This window comes from Balaenoptera borealis, assembly GCF_965194805.1.
Source record: "Balaenoptera borealis genome assembly, chromosome: 9".
In the NCBI taxonomy this organism is placed as follows: Eukaryota; Metazoa; Chordata; class Mammalia; order Artiodactyla; family Balaenopteridae; genus Balaenoptera; species Balaenoptera borealis.
Window position 1 is genome coordinate 71,577,037 of NC_138873.1, and position 8,825 is coordinate 71,585,861.

Here is an 8,825-nt window from a genome sequence, read left to right on the forward strand (position 1 = left end):
TAGGGAGAGTAAAGGACCTCAGAGACCTTGCGCATATAACTGTACTGACAGGTCTTCAAGTCTAAAGCCTGGCATTCTCATTTGCTCTGAGACCCAAAGGTAGAAGTGCCATTGAATGCTGTGTAGCTGTGGAAAAGGGGAAAGGAAACTAACATTTGTGTTATGTGAAGGAAAATAAAAACAGCAACAGCCTCACACATAGAGTTTCTTAGTGTCAGGATGTAGAAAACCCTCTCCTATAAGCCTATGGGATAAACTGTCTCCACTTTATAAAGAAAAGTGGGTCTCAGAGAGACAGAGAGAGATTAAATGCCTTGCCAAGGGTTACAGCAGAACCCTAAGTGCAAAAGCCAGTACTGAATTCAGATGTCTCTGATTCCAAAGTTCCTTCCAGATGCTAAACTGCCTCTATGCAGAGAAGCAGCTTTTAGCCTAACTGCAACAAAGTAAAAACAACCCAAGAAGAGTATCTGAATGTGTTGGAACTTGGGAGGCAGGGAGGGGAAGGGCAGTTGATCTCCCAAATGGAACAGCTGCTGCCGCTAGCATCATTACTATCATCATCATTATCATTTTAGGGAACTATTGCTTACTATAAGGAACAGATTAGATTTCTCCCTGTGCACTAAAAGGATCTTGTTTTGCTCTTTACTCTTGCTGCTAGGAAGCTCAGAGACAAATCCAAAGTTCCTGTTTAATAACTGTGTAATACTCTACATGCATATCAGAGTTATAGTCTTCTTATCTTGATCCTGGATTGTGATTTCTATTTTACTTGGTTCTAACCTTTACTTGCCATTTATATATTTATTCATTATATATATTCTCAAGAGACTCCTCAAAACTTTGAATAAGGTAAGGTAGGCATGACATTAATTTAAAAAATAATTTACCTGGGTACAGCTTTCATCTGTAGCATCACACACATTCTTTAGTCCTTTGAATTCTATTGCTAAAATATCTGAAAAAAAAAAATCAAGACACCATCTGGTGCCTTTGGAAAGACAGAGGTAATCAGGTCTTTGATCTGCTCTGCATATGGACTGGGAGAGGGAAAGAGGACCAAATCTCCCTGACACAGACAATCATTTGCTTTATTAAACAAGTGTCTTGTATTACACACAGAGGAGTGCACTATTTGGATGCACAAGAAAAAATTATGAAAAGTAGATACTGAGCATACTGAGCACTTTGGGTTTTGAAACATTAACATCACAGCTGTTTCTAATAATTTTTCTCTAACTGCAAGCTTATTTCCACAACATGTACTAATGTAACTGTAACTGCCCCAAAATGTTTTTCATTTTTTCAAATGAAGTCTTCTTAGAAATAACTATGCAACTGAGAGCCCATAGCCATCTTAGCTCACTATCCCCATATACAGGTTATTTTGTATTCATTTTTTCCTCTGCTATATGATTCAAGATGGGACAGTTTGCAACAGTTGACCTACTTACAAACTTGCGAAATGTGCCTTTCTAAACAACAAAACAAACAGTAACAAAAAACCCAAGAGAACCTCACTAACGAGAAAAGTCAAGAAAGTTCATCAGTAGCGTGCCCTGCAGTTATAAATGGAAAATGACAATGAGAAAGAAGCTCATTCCTCGCCCACTATCTGGAGCACTGATAATGGTAACAGGTCACGGGAACTGGCCTGGGAACTACGCGCTAGCAGGCCTAGGGCCTGGAGAAATTTAAGTCCTTTTTTGTTTGAGGGTTAACCTGAACTCAGGTGCAAAGAAAATGTACATTAATATTCCTTTCAAGTTCCTCTTTCTATTTACCTTTTAATTCTCAACTGTTTCCCTCAATCCATGTGGACGCTTCCTTTTCTAGATGGTTTTATAGTTTTGTGAAGAGTTGGTGGGACTTCTTCCTTTGAGACTCTCCGCGGAGGTCTGACCATCAGAGGCCAATGTCTTCTCCGGGACTGGTTTTCCTGCGAGACTCAGGGTCGCCTCAACTGCGTCCGCAGATCAGGACAACCTACAGGGCTTCCCTTTCTGCCTGGGTTCAGTCGGGGACGCTCAGCTCCAGATCTGGCCAGAAGTTCCGGAGTCTCCTACGGCTGCTGCCCGCGGCGAGACGGTGGGGTCCGCGCAGAACCGAGTACAGGGTGCCGAGAAGGCTGCTCCGCCCCAGGCCGAGCTCGGGACAGTGAGGCGAAGGTCCCCAAAAGCGCCACGTGCCCCCGCCGGAAGCGTGGCGGGCTCTGCGCAACCTAAACAACCACGAGCCCCTTTCTTCCGGGAGGTCGCAGGCCGGGGGCGAACTACCCCCGCCCTCCACCCTCCAATCTGGGAGGGCTGTGAACGGCCACCCAGCGTAACAGTTGACAGTCTCTGCCAACCCTCCTCACTCCTCCACCGGAATATATTATCCAGCCACCACCTGGCGGGCGAGCCGGCAAGGATTATTATCCCCGTTGTAACGCTGAGGAGGTTAAGGCCGGGACACGACCAGGGTCCCGAAACAGATGCGTGCGGAATCGCGTCAGGAGGGGAGCTCAGCCCGCCTCTCCCCAGCCCAGAATCCTCAGAGCCGGGCGGTCCGCGGGCCATGGCGCAGGCCGAGGCCCGAGGCCGGAGTGGATTCGGGTTTACGCCCTCGGGGGAGGAAGCGGTGGGCGGCGCGGCTGCAGAGGTCAGGGGCCCGGGATTGCCGAGCCGAGCTCGAGAGAAAACCTGCGCCGTGGAGTCCAGGAGCCGCGAAGAGGCCCAGGTGCCCCGGGATGCGGCCGCCCGACCTCAACAGCGGACGCGGTGGGCGACCAACTCCCGTGCGCTAACCCCCGGAAAAACGGGGCCCGCGCAGCCCCGGAACTAGAGCTTCCTCCAGGGGGAGGGGGGGGGGCTTAGGTTTTAACTCACTTTGTTCTTTAACCCATTTTTAAAAGGAGAGTCTTAATTCAAATGGCCTCCTCTCCTCTCCTCCAGACACTGCCCGTCTCCCGCGGCCACCGGGACTGACGGCCCGCGGCGAATCCGCACGCACACGCACGCTCACGCACGCACACATGCGCACACGCCGCGCACGCTGTGTCCGGGCTCTGCGGCGCAGCTCAGGCTCCCCAGGCAGGGTGGGACGAGGCTCGGGACATCGTCAGCGTGGTTGTGCGGTCTCCTGGGTCTGGGGACGTCTCTGAGGGTTTTGATGATCCTTATTATTAGTTTCCCTCGGAGGAGCTAGCGCCGCGCCAGGCGGGTGGTGCGCAGTGGCCGGGGCAGCGCGCCCTTCTCAGCCAGCGAGCAGAGGCGCAGGCGCGGCGCGGCGCGGCGCGGGCGCCCGCTCTAATCAATAGCCCTCAGCGGGCTCTGAACGGCAGGGGGCTGAGAGGCCTTTCCGAGAGAGCCGCCCCGGGAGATGATGTATTTATTCTTCGCACTTACTGTGCACTTAGCACCGAGAGGGCTGTTCTTTGCTCTTAGCAACAGAAACCCGCGGCTCCTCAGCCTTGACTCCCTGTGGCCGCTGAGCGCGAGTCCGCCCGAGGGCGCGGGATCTTAGGCTTGGTCTCTCCAACAGGTGGCGAGGGCCGGCGGCAACCGACCCGAACACCTTCCGCCCTGCCTGACCCATGTCTCCTGGGTGTCGCGGCCAGCCGCCTCGCTCTGGAGAAGGGGGCGAGGACTCGGAGTGTGCACTGGGGAGTGAATATGCAGGCGGGCTCCGGACTCCAAGCAGTTACAGCGCTAGCGCAGAGAGCTTTCCAGGCGCCTTCCTTGATTTTCCGTAAAATAGGTTTAATTAATAGCTGAGACGAATCTCCTTTTCAAGTGACTTGAGCAATGAAAGAAGCTCCTCTGGGATCCAGAGACAGTCGGGGGTTGTTACTCCCTGCTCAAGCCCCCACCCCCGAGTTTGCCTTCCTAGTCCTCTTGACTTCACTCGCACACAACCCACTGGAGAAGTCTCAGTGATAAATTACGGAGTCGCTTAGGCGTGGCCATGCCTTTCTCCCCTAACATGTCCCTTCCTCGGATGACTCTGAACTCGGGGTGGAATCCGATTCCCGCTCGGATCCCCGTGGCCGAGCCTCGCTCACTCAAGCCAGGCGAGCCCAGCGGCTGCTGGAAAATTGCGGCTGCAGCGGGCGCGCGGCTTCAAGCGCGCTGCTTCCCGAAGCTGCCAGGATACTGATTTATGCTCCAGCCGCTCGCGAGAACCCCAACGCTTTGGCTGAGTTAATTTTTGTCAATTGTTCCTCATCACACTGAGATAGTTTGCAGCTTGAGGCGTGTTTTATTTATCACCTTGCACATTTGAAATACAGTCAGACATAAAAATAACTGACTCTGGGACTCTGGCGCAATATTGGAGCCGTCGGGGAATAATTTGGCTAACTGACTTGGACGTTTCGCCTTCGAAACAGAAATGCAACTCTCAGTCAAACTGTAAATCAGATTGTCTTTGCAAATGGGAAAGAAAAAAAAAAAAAAAGGCACCAAACCCAGGAGGGAACGGAAACAAAATGAAAGAAAACGCAGGTATTGACCAAAGCAAAATGAGCTTCAGACACCCAGACTAGATTTTAATTTTAGGCGTGGAACCTCATCGAGAATGTGAATTCGTAAATGTTTTACCAGTCGGATCTGCCTTGGGGTTTCTAGGATACCCCTGGAAACTGGACTGATTTCTTTATTTCTTTTTACCGTTACTGCTGTTTTTGTTATTAAATAATATATGCTATCTTGGGGGGTCCCCTTGAAGAGCTCCAATTGTAAATGTTAACGAGAACCGTCTGGGCAGGACAGGGTGGGAGCTCTGGAAACGACCTAAGACTTGGAGAAGGAAACCAGAAATTTCTCGGCACTTTCCATGTTCCCAAATTTCTGTGAATAAGCAGAAAAGAATCTGATAGTCTTTTCTGCGCCTCAGGCATTCTTCTCCCCAACCTGTCTGGAAGCCCCCAATAATGAAAGCTCGATATCTTACCGCCGCACATAGATCGAATGGTCTAAAGCCTGGGCAGGACTGGCCTTAAGTAAGGCAGTATCTGGAAAAGAGAAAACCCACTCAGGCGACCACTCAACAATTGATCACTTAGGGGAATTCAAAACGCAACCAAATAAAAGTTCTGCCAGGGTGGAGAGCATCTGCTATTATTTTTGCATTATTTCACACAACCTGCACCCCAGCAAGTAAATTTCATTCTAACACAGCAAAGCGGAGATCAGGCACGAGCGTTTCCCTAGCTTCCACAAGGGGAATCTGAAGACGGTTTTCTTGACGTGAACCCACAGCGACCTTAAATGTAGGCACCTGCCCCAGTCTTAGGGTATTAAACAAGTATATATTTGTTTAAACTTCTTTTTGACCAAGATCATTCATATAACATGCTTCTAACATTTCTCCAAATAAAATGGAACAGGAGAGCTGTGACTCTTAAAATCCACAAATTAAAATTAAATTTAAAGATACCAAAGGGGGCTTCAGGTAGAAAGTTGGAGGGATTATTTTCAAATAACTTTGAAGGTTTAAGAGAAGATACTTGGTAGTTGATAATGCTTGGTATCCATACCGAATATATAATATTAAATTACGACTTCAAACAAAACGTTTCAAAGGCGTTAAATAAAATAAAATTAAACCTAATATTTTGATGGGGAAAAAGATCAGCAAGTAGTTGGAAATTTTTCTCAAAAACAAATATATTGGTGTGGTTTTGACATTTGTGTGATCCAATTCTTAATCTGGTGTTTTTTATATCGACCCCAAACTGGTTTTGCTCAGGTTGACATCTCTGCTTCTTCAGAGCTGGAACTCAGTAAATGCAGCATGCTCTGCTGACGGGCAACTCCTGTGTTGTGAGTAATCCTTTGCCAATAGATGGTCTGAAGTCCTTTTCAGTGTAACCAACTGGGAAATTAAAAGAAAAATGTTTGCCTCTCCACATATTTATTTTTATTTGTTGTTTTTTCTTTATTTCTAACACATCAAGACGAGTTCTTTCTCTTAGAATCCCAAACCACAAATTTCTCCTAAAAATGTGTTTTTCAAAAATTAAATCTACAGGTGTAATACATACTGTGAACCCTATAAAATGCATTTACAATGCTGACTTAAAGAAAGAAATTTATAACTTTCATATGTACCTTCCTTTTGCAACAGGCAACTGCCATATGTTTCCGACTTCCATAATTCAGTTTTTCCTGGACATCTGTAGCAGGTAGTGAGTGCTTCTTAAAGTACATTTTATGTAATTTGAGAAGGAACCTGCACCAAAGAGTAAAGGTTAACAGAAAAAAGCACAAGTCTTCTAGAAATGCTAGTTATTCAAAATTTACATCACCTATTGTGATGTAAAAGCCTGGATAGCTTTTTTCCTCTCCCTCTTTCTTCTTGAGACTGAATTTGGAAATGCAGTGTTTTATGTGCTGAGAATTCTTTACAAGCAACATTTCCAAAATTTCTAAATGTTTTGGTAAAGATCCTCTTGTTATTACTGTTCTTTTGCTTGACGATTCTAATTTGGCTCTTCCTGAAAACCCAGGTTGGAAGTGTATTCCAGTAAGATTATTTTATTTGAGAAAAATTTTAATATTTTTATATCCAAAATGGGGAAAACCTTAAACTCTTTCATTTTTCAGCTATCTTAATTGTTCATCTTACACTCGTTAAAGGATGGAAAAGTTTACACAATTAAAAGTGAAAACAAAGCAAAACCAAAAGTAATGTAGAAAAGTCAAAGCTTGTTCTCAAATTTTTTGCCCATGTGTTTAAATTCAGGGTTCATTCTTAATACTATTTTTCAATAGCTCACTTCTTTTTGTGCAGTTCCAGTGCTAGCCTTAAATTAATCTGTTAAAAGTCTTTTCATTCAGCTGAAACTGAAATGCCTCATCTGTCAGTACAAAAATATGAATAAATTTCAGCCACATTCTTTATTCATACTTTCAGCAGATTATATAAATGCCCACAGAATTTTCACTGTTTAATAACTGGGGGTATCTACGGATGTGAAATAGGACAACAGGGCCCAATTTACAGCCAATTAGAGGGTGTAATAATTTGTATAAAAAGCTAAACATCCTACCTAGTTATTGGAGCCTCAGGCACTCAGTTCCCTTTTCAATTCATTTAATTAAACCAGCAGACTCAAGAAAATCTTTGTTTATGGGGAAATATAGCATTAAATATTTAATTCAAAGAATATGAAGCTGCATATCTTAAATATCAACTTAAACATTTTATAAAGCATAAACTATTAAAATGCCCATTAACTATTTAGAGAATATTATTTAATTTCCCCATTCATTGCCTCAGTTTGATTTATGTCCAAATTAACCTGTTGCAATTCAGCAATGTCCATCTACCCATCTTTGGGTATCCATTTACATCTAGGTGTTAATTTCATTACCTCCTTGAAGCCAGCTTATATTTGGATCAGGTATTAGTGATAGAGACAAGTGTTTCCTTCTTGGACATTTTTGTTACTACCCCGTTACTGTAGTAGTGTCGTCAGAGGAGTGTAGGTCAATGAATGAGGAAGTGAAGGGGGCGGTTTTTCACGCACAGGGTGAAAAATAATTCCAGCATCGTCTGGAGGTAGAGCAGATACTGCTGGAAATTGGACATGAGTGGCGAAGCTCATTCGTCCAGCCCAGTGAGTTTTCTTCCGGATACATTACAGGTTCATTACGTCCTCACAGCCCCTCGACTTGGTGGGTCAGAGGCCTCACTTCTCCCTTCCTTTACCTTTCCCTGGAGAACTGGAAGTGGAGGGAGGGAGGGAGTAATGACGACAAGCTTACCATTAGAGTACACGCCTTTTGCTCTCTCCAAACAGCGCACCTCCCCTAAACCTCACCGAGACACGATCATTGATTGAAAAACCAGCACTAAAAGGAATCTCTCCGGACCCCAAACTGAGTTTGGGCGCTCGGGAGCCCCGAAGAGCACTTCGGTGGGCTGCGCGATTTCTTTGCTATTGAGACTCGGTCTCAGCTGATGAGAATACTTAAGAGACTTGTTGTTGGAGGAGGAGAATGGTAAACAATCGCCAACATGTTGGATAGTGCTGTGTGTGTGTGTGCAAATCCACGACAGAAGCGAGCCGCGAGGAATCGCGGTTCTGGATCGCTTTCTCCACGGGGCCTGGGTTTGCAGCTGCAGCCGGAGACCCGGCAGGAAGGAAGCCCTCGAGAGCGCAGCGGTCCAGCCCCCGGCCGACTGAATTTACTCCCGTAAATTACTCTTTGTAAACTTACACAGGTTATAATTATTGTTTTTATTAACCCAGATCAGAGGGAGAGGCGAGAAGAAGAGCAGGGCAGATAACGAAGAGAGTGGAAGACGGTAAGGGAAGGAAGGGAGGAGAGAGGGAGCCCCAGCCAGCGAGTAAGGTGCTGCCTGGTGACTCCGCGACTCTGACGTCCACGCCCCCAATTAGGCTGTACCTTCTTCCCAAATTGTTACAAATTAAGGCAGCCGAATAAGTACCCACCTTGGTGCTAGGATTGGGCCCTTGCTCACCCCCACTCTCCCATCTATTTCTGTACTTCTCGCTAGGTTAATCTTCTAGCTAATAATACACTTTTTTTTTTTTTTTTTTTAGCGCATGGAAGTCCGGATCCCGCCTGTTTGGAAATTTGGGGACCACCTGAAGCAACTCCCATTCAATGGCCAAGAACAGACTCTCTTGTAGCCAGGGCTCACCTCCTGTGTCATGTCTTGAGTGTGGGAAGTTAATCGTAAGGGTTAGAAACTCTTATGGCCACCGTCAAGTTTAAAAGAAAAAAAAAGTCTATCTAGAGAATGAAATCCTAACGCATAGGATTTTTAAATTTAGAATTTAAAATTAAAAATAAGTAACTGTTTAT

The 8,825-nt window shown here is 45.8% G+C and overlaps 1 long non-coding RNA gene across 1 annotated transcript in view; it reads right to left on the minus strand.

Annotated features, from left to right (window-relative positions):
• LOC309635148 overlaps positions 1–8,825 on the minus strand; it is a 136,646-nt gene extending 127,821 nt beyond the window's left edge. Inside the window, exon 1 of the long non-coding RNA XR_014248661.1 lies at positions 2,874–8,825. This is a non-coding gene — a long non-coding RNA (uncharacterized lncRNA). The remainder of the gene's footprint in view (positions 1–2,873) is intronic.